Raw genomic sequence first — 16,682 nt, 5'->3', positions numbered from 1 at the left:
GGGACGCTGCAGTGGAGAAATTGATCAGAGAGAGGCAATGCTTGAAGGACTCCCGGTGGTTGGAGGTTACTCGTGAGAGGGAAAGGGTTGAAGTTGCTATGCTCGAGAAGGAAAATCGTTGTTTTGGTCGCGTATGCGACCATTTTACTCGCTTGGATGCCTTTGGGAAAGCGAAGAACCTGTACGGTCAAGCTTCGGAGACGAAGAAGTGCCTTGAGATGATAAAGGCCAAAGGGACGGAGATCCCACAAGAAATGATCGACGTATTTGCTGAGCAGGAGAAAATCCATGAGGCGGAGGCTACGAAACTTTGTGTAGGTCCGCTATCTGATAGCGACCTCACTCTTTCTCTGCTGGTTCTTCCTTCTCGCTTTGTCGAGGACAGGTTTAGAGCATCGTTTGATCCTTATGGATCGAACGTAAATTTGATCAGACCGGAGACGGCTTCTCAGCTCATTACCTCGCTCAAGATTACCGAGGAGCCATCAGAAGAGCCATTGGTTGATGTCACGTCGTTCCCCGCTGAGCACGTCGAGGTCCCAGAGGGAGGTAGTCTTGAGGAACGTCCAGAGAATGAGAACCTGGAGGAGGTCCCTGAAAAGGACAACCTCGAGATAGGCGACACTCCGGTTCGAGAGGAAGAGACCGAGAACGTGGGCATCGAGGATCCTGTCCTCGTCTCGGATTCTTCCTCCGAAGGACGAGAACAGGAAGAGGAGGAAGATGATAGAGCCGAGGAGACGTCGCCGCCGCAGCCTGTCGAGGAAGAGACGACCAACGAAGTCAGGGATAGAGACGTTCCAAACCCCCCTCCTCCAACTGTGGACTCCCTTGTCCCTGTTCCTACTCGAGTGGAAGACCCGGCTGCTGCCGCTACTGAAGACCCAGTCGGTCCTGCTACTCTTGGAACGCCGGAGGAGGACGATCAAGATTCTGTGCCTTGACGCTTTGCTTTTTCTCCTTTTCTTTGTGCTTTTTGTGTTTGTGGTCTTGATAGACCCTGCTGTTGTACGACTAGACATACTTTCATTTTGTCGGTAAGTCGCTCTTTTAAGAGGACTTTAAATTTGTGTGTTGTTGTAGTCCTTATCTGTACTTGCGATTTTTCTAAGTAAATTTCAGTTATCTTTAGAGTCTCGCGATATACTCGCTTAGAAACAATAGATTCCTGACCTTTAGCTTTTGCAAATAGATAACGAAACAACCCGCTAAGGGACTTTGTTCAGCTCTTGTCGTATTTCGATTGAGATAACGTCTAGGCGCGTCATTCTATTTCGAAAACAAGAAACTGAATCTAAGAGTGGAAGGTTCTTTCGTCCGTTTTCTCAATGACAATCGAGTAATTGGGTAGCTAATCCGTTACGCGCTAGTCGAGAAAAGGTAAAGATTCACTCTGTTTGGTCGGTCAATGCTCTTTGGGCATAGGTAACTCGTGACCGTTGGGTCCTTAGGCTAAGTGTCTGATCAGGACATAGCTAGGCAATGGAACGTGAGTATCCGCATACCTCCTGCTGGAGATACGGGAGCCGTTGGGTTTGATACTCGGTATTTTCTCGATTGAGGTCGAAACAAATGACAAGATTTTGACTATGGTTTTGTTACAGCTGGACCGGTTAAGGCTGCCTGCGTACCTCGGTAGAGGATCAAGCCATTCGTAGTTCGTTTTTCCCGAGTAAAAGTGGCCGTTAGAAGCGCATTTACTCGATCGAGTAGAAGTGACCGCGGAGGTGCATCTACTCGGTTTTTTTTTCTCTTGAAGATGATGATGTCCCTACGAGTAGAAACGTCGTAGATGCATTGAGTTCCATGCTCGAGGCACTTCTTCTCCGCGTGACGTTTGAAGTCGGTAGACGCCTGGTTTGACAAGTTTGATGATTTTGTAAGGTCCTTCCCACCTAGCGTCGAGTTTACCGGCGTTCAGCTCCTTAGTGTTCTCGAACACTTTGCGCATGACAAGGTCACCGAGTTCAAGGGGTCGGTCCCGGACCTTTTTGTTGTAGTAACTCTCTATCTGATGTTGATAGTTTTGGATTCGTAGCAGAGCTTGGTCCCGTCATTGTTCAATGAGCTTGGTCCCGTCATTGTTCAATCTCGTCGAGGGCATCAAGCAGCATCTCCTTGTTGAGTTCGACGTACTGGGGCATTTTTGAACGTCGGAGGCTTGAAACGTTAACTTCTGCGGGAGCCATAGCCTCGGTACCGTATGCAAGAGAGAAAGGTGTCAATTTAGTCGATCCTCTTGGTGTTGTGCGGTGGCTCCATAGGACTCCGTCGAATTCGTCGGCCCAATGACCTTTTTTCAGGTCTAAACGTTTCTTAATGCCGTCGATGATGAGCTTGTTGGAAGATTCCGCTTGGCCGTTTCCTTGCGGGTAACGAGGGGTGGAAGGCCTTAATCAAATGTTCCACTTGCTGTAGAACTCCTTGAAGTTGCCTGACATGAACTGTGATCCATTATCAGTAACGATTTCATAAGGTAGACCGTGGCGGCAGATAATGTTTTTCCAGACGAAACCACGGACTTCTTTGTTTGTGACTTGAGCGTAGGCTTCAGCTTCAATCCATTTGGTGAAGTAAACAGTGAGGACGAGAATGAAACATCGCTAGCGGGAGCAGGGAAGGGGTCCTATGATATCCATTGCCCATCGCATAAACGGGTACGGCGCGGTCGTCGTTCATAACATTTCAGTTGGACAATGGATGCTTGGTGCGTGCCGTTGGCATTTGTCGCAGCTTCTAGCGTAGGACTCGCAATCTGCGTTCATCGTCGGCCAGAAGAAGCCTAGGCTTCTCACTTTGATCGCTAATGCTCATCCGCCCGAATGGTTTCCTCCAGCGCCTTCATGCGTTTCGGCCATAACCCTTACTGTCTCATCACCATGGATACATTTGAGGAGTACTTTACTCGCAGTCCATCGAAGGAGTTCGTCGTCTAGGAAGACATAATGGGCACTGCGTGTTTTTAGTCGGCGGGCTGCCCATTTCTCGGTTGGAAGTTCTCCCTTTGAGAGATAGTCAATGAACTCAGTTCTCCAGTCAGGGCCGAATCCATCAGTATCGGGCGTGTCGGTTTCGGTGACTGGGGCTATGATGACGGTTTGGTCGGTCGAGATATCGATGCTCGGCTTCTCAATGCGGTGTATTGGGATGGTTCGTTTAACTTGATCCCGGAGCTTGCTTCCAAGGGCTACGAGGGCGTCGGCACAGACGTTTTCTCCTCTGGGAACTTTGACGAGTTCAAAAAACTCGAACTCTGCGACTAAGCCTTGTACTATCTTGAGGTAGGCATCCATCCAATCTTTGTGGGCATCGTAGTCACCGCTAAACTGACTGGCGACTAACTGCGAGTGGCAGTTGGCGCTTAGGCGTTTAGCCTTGACAGCATTTGCTAAGCGGAGTCCAGCGATCAAAGATTCGTATTCTGCTTCGTTGTTTGAAGCTGGAAAGCCAAAGCTAAAAGACTATCTGATCAGTTCTCCGGTCAGGGACTGTAGTTGGACTCCGGCACCTGCGCCCTTGTTAGTCGAAGATCCGTCGACATGCAGTGTCCAGTTTGGGTTTGGGAGTGTGAGGTCTTGCTCCAATTCCGGGGCCAATTCGACTAAGAAATCCGCAAGAACCTGAGATTTTTCCGCGGTTCAGTTCTTGTACGTGATATCAAGCTCACCGAGTTCGATAGCCCACTTCGTTAGTCTTCCGGACCTGTTGGTATCTTGGAGTATCGTTCGGAGGGGCTGGTCGGTTAATACTTCCACTGAATGTGACTGAAAGTACGGGCGAAGCTTTCTCGCCGCTTCGACGACTGCTAGCGCCAACTTCTCCAGAGTTGGGTATCGCGTTTCTGGTCCGGTCATACGCCTGCTTGTGTAGAAGATTGGCTTTTGCTCACCACGGTCCTCTTTTATCAGAACGCTGCTGACTGCTGCTTGCGACACTGCGACATAAAGAGATAGAACGTCGCCGACATCTGGCTTGGCGATTACGGGTGGTGTTGTCAAATAATACTTGAGTTGAGTAAATGCCTCCTCGCATTTCTCATCCCAGATAAACCTCTTGTTACCTCGTAGGAGATCGTAGAACGCAAGCATTTGTCGGTGGATCTGGAGATGAACCGATTGAGTGCAGCTATCCTACCCGTAAGCCGTTGTACTTCTCTACTGTTTTTTGGGCTTGGGAGGTTTAGGACCGCGGAGATCTGCTTCAGGTTGGCTTTGATTCCCCGCTGTGTGACTATGTAACCAAGGAACTCGCCTGAAGAAACCCCGAACGTGCACTTTGTCGGGTTCAGTTTCATGCTGTATTTGTTGAGAGTTTCGAAGCAATATTGCAAATGACGGAGGTGATCAGCGGCGTGTAGCGACTTGACAAGCACGTCATAGATTTATACTTCCATGGTGACTCCCAGCTTATCTGCGAACATTTTGTTCACAAGCCGTTGGTAGGTTGCTCTTGCGTTCTTCAAGCCGAATGGCATGACCTTATAGCAGTAGGTTCCTCTATCTGTGATAAAGGCCGTCTTCTCGCGATCGTCGGGGTGCACCTTGATTTGGTTGTACCCGGAGAAAGCGTCCATGAAGGTGAGCATCTCGTTTCCAGCTGTGGACTCGACTAAAAGTTCGATGGTGGGGAGAGGTGACTTGGCGGCCTAGTCGGCCACCTCTGCAAAGTCGCGACCTGTCGACGGTAATCCTTGACGGAGCGAACAGAATTTCCGCAAGGAGGAGAACCGCCCATAATGACGTTTAGCTGCTGTCTCGTTTTTACTCGATTGGAGTCTAAGAAGGCGCGTAAATCGGTTGATACATTATTGTCGTTTTTCGACGACGGAGTGTCGTTGCTTGACGTCTTAGTTTGCTCCAAACGTCTTCGGAGGTTCGTGGATTTCGAACGAATGAGACGGATGCGAAGATCGCATGCGCCAGCGTTGAGTTTCTCTCGAAGGTCACCTGTCGAGATACGCCGGGACTTCCGTGCATCCAGCGTTTTTCGGTGATCATTGTGCTTGGAGTTGTTGCTATCTTCGGAATCGAACTTTCGTTTCAGAACGTCTCTCAAATCTTCGAGTACAAGCGTGTCGTCATTCTCGTCGTCCGACGATAAGGTTTGCTGAGAGAGTATAACCACAATGCGCTTGCGATTAGCTGGTTTCTCTTCGTCGGCTGAGGAGTCTCCCTTGCTGTTACCCCTCGGAGTGGCCTCCTCATCGTCTCGTTGTTGAGTTTCGCTTTGTCGACATTTGCCTGTAGCTTTGCGTTGGGCCCTCCTTTCTTTATTCTTGCTCCAGCTCTTGCCGTTCTTCGGCTTAGCTTTTAGGGATTCGAACTTAAAGTCGCTACTTGCGAGAGATGAGAGGTAGTGCGCATAGAGTGACTTGCACTCTGTCGTATCGTGCCCTTTGACGTTGTGATATTTGTGTGCTTGGTGAGATCGACTGTTCTGGAAGGGCCTGCCGCTGAACCTGTTGTAATTGTAGGTTGGGTCGCGCAAACAGCGTCGACTGGTTTGTCGGACGAATCGAGCTCCCTTACCCACTTGTTCCAACCTTCTCCGCGGACTACGAGAGTTGAAACCGGCATGTTGTTCTCGTTGACGACATACATGTATCCGTCTTTGCGGCCATTTTTGTCGCTTGGGGCATGCTGGCGCGGTTCTTGTCGCGTGTTGGCGTTTTTAGCCGCTGAAGCTTTGGGTGCGTTCATCTTGCTGAGAATTGCATAAGTATCTTCTTCCATTCGGATGAAGTTATCAGAGCGCGCGATAGCGTCTTGGAGTGACGTAGTTGGGTTTTGGTATAAGTCTTCTCGGAACTTAGAGCGAACCCACAACGTGTTCTGTAGGGCGTCGATGGCGATACTGTCTGGGATTTCAATCCTCGAGACTACGGCTTTGAACTTCTCCATGTAGTCTCGGAGGCTCTGGTCTTTGGTTTGGTTCAGGTTCCACAAGCTAGAGGCGGTAACGCTGCGCTTTGTGAACATAATGTATGTCTTGAGAAAAGCTGCTGACAAGTCACAGAAGCTTCCGATTGAGTTTTCCTCTAATTGGGAGAACCAGGTTAGGGCTTGCTCGTGGAGAGTCTCGACGAACAGTTGGCAGTAGCCTGCGTCCCTTTCTTCGTCGGAGAGTCGAGCCCGCGCCATCGCGATGTTGAAAGCTGTCATATGTTCCACCGGGTCTCCGCCGGGTTTGTACTCGGGTAGGCGCAGCTTCTCTATCTTTCCGAGTTGCACACTAGTCAACGCGTTAGTGAAAGGGGTGCGCGAGGTTGCGGCGATTATGCTCTCGATTTACAGGGCCGCGCTGGTTGCCTGATGGATCTTCTCGCTCATTTGTTGGAAGCTGTGTTTGAGCTCGGCGATCTCGCGTGTGGTTGCGAGATCTGAGCCTACTGGTGGGGGGGGGGGGTATCGGCGAGAAGGGTTTCGTTAGGCTCCGAGTCGTTTGAGACGTGGTCGCCTCCGGTTGCCGTTGGGTTTGTGTTGAAGAAGCGACGGCGTATCTGCTGGGGACGGCTCGTTTGGCTATCAGGAGCTGTGAGTGCCGCGACCAAAGCAGCTAGTTGGTCGTTGGTCGTTTTTTGGACTTCGTCTTGATGAGCGAGTCGAGCCATGATAGAGCTCATGAAATCTGTGGTGATGGGTGGCGCGGCTTCAGGCATAGGGGTTGGTTCTCCGCCCGGAGCACCGAAGGTGGCGTCGTCTTGAGCCATGTAGATCTAGAACGTTACTTTAGTCAGTCTCACGGTGTGCGCCAATTGTTTGAACGTAATTCAGTCGACTAGGTTGAAAGAACTCGGAAATGGGATGACTAAAGACGTTTTATTAGATTCGAACCAAAGGGTTACAAGAGTGACATGAAAGTGAGAAAGACAACCCAGAAAGCTCAAAGCCACAAGATCAAAGAGATGACTAAATCCCTAGATCTAGCCGCTCACTGTGTAAAATCCAAAAGTCCTCTTTCTTGTTGCTTCCTCTTCCCCTTTTATAGGTCTCCTGTCCTTGATGCTCTTATTTCGTACCTCTTTGGGCCTTGATGTGAGAGGACGAGTATACGGGCCTGGGCAAAGTTCTCTCCAAGTCGGGTACATCGGGTCGGCTTAGTCGACCGGCTAAAAGTACTCTAAAGTCGAGCTGACGTCTTTAGCCGCCGAGCCGACTAAACTAATCCAACTTGCTGGATTAGGGCCTGTTATTTGATGGGCCTTGTGGAGGGATGTAATCCATCTCCTACAATGGCGGCCATTTTCTCTTTCCCGTGGTGGCACCAACTTTGTTTGGGCCTTGTGCAATGAAAAATAAGATTGAAACAAAGTATGGTGTTTAAACTATTTTTTGTGAAAATTTGGACCTATTTTACAAGTTTTCAAAAAAAATAGTTAAAATGGCACACCCTTAGAGCATAATTATTGGAGGGTTCTTAAGGTGGAGTTCTTAGCGGAATATAAGAAACTGTATCTTAACTTTTAACTAAAAAAACTAAGAACCGACTCTTAAATAAGAGTTCTAAGAGACGGTTCTTAGTTTTTTTAGTTAAAAGTTATGAGACGGATTCTTATATTCCGCTAAGAACCTCACCCTAAGAACCTCCCAATAATCATGCTCTTAAAGCCATCATGCCCTATCCTTGGATAATTTGGTACATCTGGAAAGCTAGGAATGATAAGTTGTTTAGAGGCATAGACAAGGACCCTTTGGAACTAGTCAGGTATGCAGAGAGTGAGTGTCAAGCTTGGTACAATGCGCGAGACTCTGTGCCGATTCCGACACATGTACAAACTACTGAAGAAACACAAGCCTTAAGCTTGTGTAATATTTGTATGGTGGATGGTTCATGGACCTCTACAGCTCAGTTTAGTGGGATGGGATGGGTTTGGAAGGATACCATGGGTAAGATTCAACTTATGGGGTCAAGAAACCTGAGGAGGAGGCAAACAGCTTTACATTCGGAACTGGAAGCGCTACAGTGGGCAATGGAGAGTATGCTACAACACTCGATCTGTCAGAGGTTTGAGACGGACTGCAAGGATCTGATTGCAACGATAGAACAACCACAAGCTAGGCCCAACTTCTCAACTGAACTGGAAACAATTCAAACTCTTCGGTTGTGTTTTTCAGACTTCAAGATCAGCTACTTTCCAAGGACGCAAAATGAATTTGCAGATTCGTTAGCTAGGGATGCACGCTCTTTTCATAGACCCTTACGTTTTATTGGTTGTTCTATCCCGGTCTGTCTTCCCAGACAACCTCAAGCTTGAGTAATAAAATAGCCGTTTGCTGCAAAAAAAAAAAAAAAAAAAAAAAACCATCACTGCTCCTATACAGTTCTATGGCCCAAGTTGATAACATTGAAGTCATCCTCTTCCTAAAGGCTAAATTTTTATATTCTTATAATTCAAGAATAGCAAAACAAAACAATTCAAGAAGCACTCATTCAAAATCATTATGACTTACAGATAATATTGGACCACATTGCTTAGCAAAAACATAAACTTTACTCCAATTTCATAAGGCTCGGATTTTTTATATCACTACTTGCATAGCACAGACACATTAACCACACTCCTTGGCCAAAAAAAAAAACTATAAACTTCACTCCAATTTCAGAAAGCTTGGAGCTCAGTTCAAGAGTAAACCTGAACCTTACCAGCAAGACGAACAACGAGACGGCCAACAAGAAGAGGAGACTCATAGGTGAAAGTGTTGGAAGTAAACTTGATGTTAATTTGGAGACAAAAAAATACTAATTCTATGAGAGTTAGGATTAGAAAAAAATGAAATATGTAATATGTTAAATTAAGAGAGTTTAGGAAGTTTTAGATCTATATAAGGAGATATTGGGTTGTGATATCACTTATGAGTTTTGGAGAGATCTCTGTCAGAGTTTAAATTTTTGAGAGAGTTTTCTTAAGCTAATAATAAGCGTTGAGTTATTTTTATTGATCTTGAGTTCATACATTGAGATTGAAACAATATTTAGTATTAGAGCAAATACATGGGTGATATTATGACAACTTCGGCTGCTGGTGCAAGATTGAAAAATGGCGGAGGATCGTTGTCCGATACTTACATCATTTAACTACACAGTATGGGCCATTCGGATGAAGCTTCTTCTTAAGGTACACAAGGCGTGGGAGGTGATAGAAACAGAGTCAAACGAAGCAGAGAAGAATGACATAGCAATCCCACTTATTTTTCAGTCCATACCCGAAGCACTTGTCCTTCAAGTTGGAGACCTAGACAATGCAAAGAAAGTATGGGAGGCTATTAAATCAAGACACATGGGAGCGGATAGAGTAAAAGAAGCTAGGTTGCAAACCCTAATGTCAGAATTCGAGAGACTTAATATGAAGGATAATGACACAATTGATAGCTTTGTGGGCAAGCTATCCGAACTATCATCAAAGTTTACGGCGTTAGGAGAAATCATAGAAGAACCAAAGCTCGTCAAGAAATTTCTCATGTTTTCTCCCTCGAAAAAAAAATACATTCATATGGTGGTGGCCTCATTAGAACAAGTCTTAGATCTTAAAACCACAAGCTTCGAAGACATCATTGGACGCCTAAAAGCCTATGAAGAAAGAGTTGCGGATGAAGAAGAAGAAGCCCAAGAGAGTCAAAGTAAGCTGATGTATGCCAATATGGATCAACCACAAGGCCATTCACAGCATGAATACAATGGGGCCTATCGAAGTAGGGGTCGTGGAGGAATATTTTATGGTAGAGGACGAGGACAAGGAAGATCGTACCGAGAGTTTGATATGTCAAAAATAACTTGTTTTCGATGCGACAAGAATGGGGACTTTGCGGCTGCGTGCCCTGATAGACTACTCAAACTACAGGAGGTGTATGAAACTAAAGAAGATGAGACACACAAAGCGGATTCTCTGTTAATGCATGAGGAAGTATACTTAAACGAGAAAAGTATAAAACCTAAAGAGTTCGAGACTAGCATGGATGGAGACAGAATATGGTACCTAGACAATGGGGCTAGCAACCATATGACTGGGAATAAGAACTACTTTAGAAACATTGACAAGACCATTACGGGGAAGGTAAGATTTGGCGATGATTCTAAGATAGACATCAAGGGAAAGGGTTCTATCTTGTTTGTGAGCCAAGACGGTGAGAAGAAAATTCTTGTCGACGTGTAAATTATACCAGAGCTGAAGAGTAACATCATCAGCCTTGGCCAAGCTACCAAATCCGGGTGTGAAGCAAAAATGAAAGAAGATGTCCTAACCCTACTTGATAGAGATGGAAATCTCATCACGAGTGCAAGAAGATCACCAAATCGGTTATAAAAGGTTTCTATGGATATGGTTGATGCAGACGAAAGTTAAAACCGATGGGGCACGGTGGCATGCGCGACTTGGCCACATCGGAATCGACTCGATGAAACTAATGATGCAGAAGGAATTGGTATTACGGATACCAAAACTCGATATCAAGAAGGAGACTTGCGAAGCATGTATGCTTGGAAAAAAGCAAAGCAACCTTTTCCACAAGCAACCACGTATAGAGCAACTGAGAGACTCGAACTCATACATGGAGACCTCTGTGAACCGATCACACCACCTACTGCAGCAAAGAACAGATATATATTTGTCCTTATAGACGACCACTCTTGTTACATGTGGACAATACTACTGAAAGAAAAAGGTGAAGCTTTTGAGAAGTTTAAATCTTTCAAAAGTATTGTCGAACATGAAACAAAAACATCTATAAAGACGGTTAGGAGAGACAGTAAAGAAGAATTCACATCGACGGAGTTCAGTAGGTTCTGTGAAACTTCAGGAATTGAAAGACATCTAACCGCTCTTTATACGCCGCAGCAAAAACGGACTGGTGGAGAGGCATAATAGGACCTTAATGGAGATGACTCAGAGTGTCCTGAAGCATATGAACATACCAAATTATTTGTGGGGAGAAGCTGTGAGACACGCCTGTTATCTCACTAACAGAGTCGCAACCCGATCGTTGATCTTTCAGACACCAGATGAAGTATTTAAAGGAAGGAAGCCGAGTGTCAAACACTTAAAAGTGTTTGGTGCATTGGATATTTGAAGACCGATGCGCAGCATGATCAAGAACTTTGTGTCACCTTGGAACCGAGCCAGGATCCAAGGCTTATAGAATGTTTGATCCAACAAGCAGAAAGATAGTAGTGAGCAGAGATGTTATTTTTGGTGAAAATAAAAGCTGGAAGTGGAGCAACGACAAGATTGACGAGGAACCAGGAAGGTTCGAACTTACTCTTGCAGGTAAGTTTGGAAACGTACGATCAAGAACTTTGTGTCACCTTGGAACCGAGCCAGGATCCAAGGCTTATAGAATGTTTGATCCAACAAGCAGAAAGATAGTAGTGAGCAGAGATGTTATTTTTTATGAAAATAAAAGTTGGAAGTGGAGCAACGACAAGATTGACGAGGAACCATGAAGGTTAGAACTTACTCTTGGTAAGTTTGGAAACCAAGGGATAAGAACAGAGGAGGCTGGAGAAGATCTTGTCGATGCCATGGATGAAGAAGAGAACGAGATTCATGAAGAAGAATTGGCTGATAACGTGATAGACGACAACACCAAGGACAAAGTGCAACCTAGGAGATCATCAAGAACGACTAAGAAGCCTTCTTATTTAGACGACTACATATTGCTTGCAGAAGTTGAAGCAGAGTGTCTGCTATTACTTCTAAATGAAGAACCATGGAGTTACAATGAGGCTAAGGAAGAGCAAGTTTGGAAAGATGCGTGTCAAGATGAGATAGAATCGATTGTGAAGAATAATACATGGGATCTTGTCGACTTACCGCATGGTGCTAAGGCTATAGGTCTTAAATGGATATTCAAGATCAAGAGAAACGCAGATGGAATTACAAATAAATACAAGTCGAGATTGGTAGCTAAAGGATAACATACCACGCCATGGCATCGATTTTGAAGAAGTTTTTGCCCCTGTTGCTAGAATCGAGACTGACAGATTTATAATGGATGGCAGATTCATCATCCTGATGTGAAAACTGCGTTCCTCAACGGAGACCTAAAGGAAGATGTTTATGTTAGTCAACCAAAAGGGTTCAAAATCGAAGGCAAAGAAGCCAAGTTGTATAAATTAAAGAAGGCGTTGTACGGACTGAGGCAAGCGCCCAGAGCTTGGAATGAAAAACTAAATAAAGTGTTCACTAAATGCTCAAAGGAGCCATCCTTGTATCTCAAGAAAACAAGCAATCAGTTTATCTTTGTATACGTCGACGATCTCCTAGTGGCCGGGTCCTGTCAAAAGATGAGTGATTTCAAGATAGAGAAATCAGCCAACTTTGATATGAGTGATCTTGGTTTATTAACATATTACTTGGGCATTGAAGTCGATCAACGAGAGGATAGAATCACACTAAAGCAAGACATATATGCAAAGAAAATTCTAAGTGACACGGACATGGAAGGATGTAATGCAACACACACTCCCTTGGAGTTTGGTCTGAAGTTATCAAAGGCGCAAGAGGAACATAGCGTTGATGAGAGCGAGTAAAGGCGCAATATTGGGTGCCTGAGGTATCTATTGCACACACTGCCGGATCTTTCGTTTAGTGTGGGACTGCTTGACAGGCCATGAATTTTACCCACTTTTAGCCATGGTTTGTAAGTGTTTTAACAACTAATTATCATATTCAAGAGTATATTTAGTATATTTATAGGATCATGAGTGATTTGGAAGAAAGTGATGATTTTAGAGCATTTTGGAGATATTTGGAGAAAGCATCCGAGCTGACCATCGAGCAAAACCATTGGTCGACATTCAGAGACAATAATTGATCGATGCATGCACACCCTGTGATATCGATCGACGGCGAAGCGCGTAGAAGCCCGTTTGGTTCCAGCCGACTTAGAGCCCAAGACTTCACCAATTTACAAGATTACCCCTGACGAGTTTTAACCTAATTATATATAGCTTGCCAACATGTTAGAGGCAAAGTGTGCTTTCTTGTTTTCTTATTTTCACAGCAAAGGTTTTCTAGGAATTTTAGTAGATTGGAGAGAAGATCCAAAGAAATTTGTGATTGGAACTCCATTGATATCTATCTATTTATCTATGCAGTTTTTATACCTAATTGCTGTTATGAATTGCTTAGCCATGTCTGAATAGTTCTCTTGTTAGTTTTAGGGTTTAAATAGGTTATGAGGGATTAGCCCCAACTATAGATTGATAAGTTGTGATATTCATCATTAGGATTGTCATTAAATCTTTTTTTTTTAGTTTAGCTAGCTAGAACTTGATCTAGGAGTTGTAGACTCAAGTCATCACTTGCATCTCGCCCTGAATCCATCCTAATTGAGCTAGGATTGCTAGAGTAAGGCGAGAGCTGATCTAGGAAGCCTAGTGAGCACAATTCAACCCGCGCGTAAATCTTGACTAAACACGTCGATCGATATTCCAATTGAATAATCGATCGACGGTTCAACAAGTGTATCGATCGATATTCCTATAGAATCATCGATCAACACTTATATCTGGTCAATGGACAAACCTAGAAAGCGAGAGCCGATCGGTTTGTTTATAAGTGTTGAGCTCTATAATATCATGCATACAACTTCTTAGGCATATGTAGGATTATAATCCTGAATACCTTAATAGAAACCCTAAGTCTACCTATTTCATCTAAGTACCAAAACCCCAATCAAATCAATCGAGCAACTGCCTTGCTCACAAACCTGTTATTTACATTTAATCATAATCAACCTAGCTTAATCACTCTGATTAGATTTATTAGATTTATTTGGTTCTCTAGCTCCCTGTGAATTTGATCCTTAAATACTACAACTGAACCTCTTATTTGAGAGAGTAATTCAATCCTTAGGGTAATTTGAGTGAGATCACTGCTTAGCAGATATATGCATAAGCCAAGGACGTCGCACGCAGCTGCATTAAAACATGTGTTACGATATCTCAAAGGTACAACATCTCTCGGGCTCAGGTTCAAGCGTGTAAATACAATGGAGCTGGTCGGATATAGCGACTCAAGTCATAATATCGATGAAGATGATGGTAGGAGTACTACTGATCACGTTTTCTACTTAAATGAGTGCCCTATATCTTGGTGCTCAATGAAACAGGAGATCGTGTCTCTATCCTCATGTGAAGCCGAGTTTATGGCCGCTACTGAAGCTGCTAAACAAGCAATCTGGTTGCAGAAGTAACCGAGAAGCCTTGTCAACGAGTTGTGATTCATATAGACAATAAATCTGCAATAGCACTCACAAAAAAAATCATGTGCATCATGGACGGAGTAAGCATATACATAAACGCTACCACTTCATTCGAGAATGCGTTGAAAACGAGCAAGTAGATGTTCAACATATTCCAGGAAACAAACAGCGAGCTGATATTCTAACCAAGGCACTTGGAAAAATCAAATTCAAAAGAAATGAGAGAGCTTGTTGGAGTTCAAGATTTTAGTGAAGTTAACTTCAAGTTTAAAAGAGAGAATGTTGGAAGTAAACTTGATGTTAACTTGGAGACCAAGAAATACTAATTCTATGAGAGTTAGGATTAGGAGAAAAAGAAATATGAAATATGTTAAGTTAAAAGAGTTTAGGAAGTTTTAGATCTATATAAGGAGATATTGGGTTGTGATACCACTTACGAGTTTTGGAGAGATCTTTGTGAGAGCTTAAGTTTTTGAAAGAGTTTTCTTAAGCTAATAATAAGAGTTGAGTTATTCTTATTGATCTTGAGTTCATACATTGAGATTGAAACAATAGAAAAGAGTGATTGATTGATTCAGATCTCATGTAACGAGAGAATACACGTCCATCGGCGGTGAGACCAGCGATGGCTACACCGATATGGTTATCGACTTTCAAGATCTTCCTTTGATGAGAAGAGAGCCCGGACTGGACTTTTCGTTTGGTTCAAGCTACGGATTGGTTTGGTTTCTCTTTGAAGATGTAAATGCGCAATTAGCAGAACTAAATCGGCTTATATAAATCTAAACTTGAGTTACGCGGAAAAGTAGAATCTGTCATGGAAAGTGTTAAATGTGTAAAACAGTAAATATTAAATAATTATGATAAATTTATCAAAATTTTGATTGATTTAAAATATAACAGAATTTAATAAAGAGAATATATTACAAACTAGTTTCATTGTATCATTTTTTGTCATAGCCTATATATTACAAACTATGAGAAGAAGGAAAATCAGGACATGGTAAGAACTACATGTCTATGTTTCATTTTGTAATTGGTTGCATTACAAAAGTGTTGATCCGCATAATCTTTGAGATGAACTTTAGTTCAAATTTATCGGATTTGCTTTTTTATTCATAACATCATGTTGATCCAAATTTCAGAATTTCGACTATGATTTCAATGTTAAAATATATTTTGTAATACTTAATCTCTTAACTATTTAGCAATATATTATTTATTTATACTGTCATTAACAATATTTTATTTATATATAGTTTTTGTGACACCCGGTTCCAGAGGGCTCCAGGTTTAGCTAAACCTGATATGGACAAACCGTCTTTAGAAAAAACCGCCAACTTTAACTCAAACCAACTGCTTCGGAGCTGGAACCTGCTTAACAAAAATCAAAGGAAAAGAAAAAGAAAAGAGGAGTGAACGACTTTTCAAACAAGCCGCTCAGCGAAGACCAGACCAAAACCTCAACTCGACTGAATACTGACCCAGCCTCGTAAATCTAGGCCTAGACAAGCCATAAACACGACATCTCTAAGAAACAAGAAATGACTCAGAATACAATAGACCAGCTATGTACCCGCCAAGCTCTGGCCAGGCACAATGTGCAGGAACTCACCTCTGCCCCGCTGCACCATAGGTCAGACTCAAACGTGCAGGAACTCACCTCTGCCTCGTTGAGCCTAGTTCTATAAGGTAAGTGCCTATAGTCACCGCCCGTAGATGCTTGTCGATCGCTGGGATACGACATGGATCGACTCAGCCGCCATACCCCCACCAAAACTCTAACGTGCAGGAACTCACCTCTGCCTCGCTAAGCCATAGGCAAGACTCCAACGTGCAGGAACTCACCTCTGCCCTGCTGAGTCTGCCTCACCACAAATATTACTATATATAAATGTCATCTCATTCATTTACATGAAATTATTAATCTTCCGCAATTCTCAAACAATACATGTTTAGTCCTATTCATTATTAAGCATATGGTTACTATGTTCAGTCAAACAATATCGTAACTACCTATGCTCGCAATAGCTACCAATAAGAAAAAGACTCGCATATACGTGTACATCGATAACATATATAAGCAAATAGACACCTGATTGAGTCAATATAGCTCAACTCGGAACATGCAAGACCTTGACCAGACTAACGTGAGCTAACCTAGTAAACAGTAAATGTGGAAGCGTTGGGTGATCCTCACCTTTGCCACTCTGAAGAAAACATGAGAAAACACTAAATGGACCTTGACGACGAGACGGCCAACGGGAAGAGGAGGCTCATAGGTGAAAGAGTGATTGACGGATTCAGATCTCATGTAACGAGAGAATACACGTCCATCGGCGGTGAGACCAGCGATGGTTACACCGATATGGTCATCGACTTTGAAGATCGGAACATTGTCTTCCTTATAAATTTCAAAATGAATTATTTTTAATTTATTAATTAATCAAATTACGTATTTACCATTTACTTTAACAATCC

The 16,682-nt window shown here is 43.7% G+C and overlaps 1 pseudogene; it reads right to left on the bottom strand.

The window, feature by feature from the left end:
- Nucleotides 1-15,948, bottom strand: part of LOC106398622 — a 35,178-nt pseudogene extending 19,230 nt beyond the window's left edge.
- Between the last annotated feature and the right edge of the window lie 734 nt (nt 15,949-16,682).

Source organism: Brassica napus, chromosome C6 (assembly GCF_020379485.1).
Source record: "Brassica napus cultivar Da-Ae chromosome C6, Da-Ae, whole genome shotgun sequence".
NCBI lineage: Eukaryota > Viridiplantae > Streptophyta > Magnoliopsida > Brassicales > Brassicaceae > Brassica > Brassica napus.
This window is presented reverse-complemented; position numbering and strand designations above follow the sequence as displayed.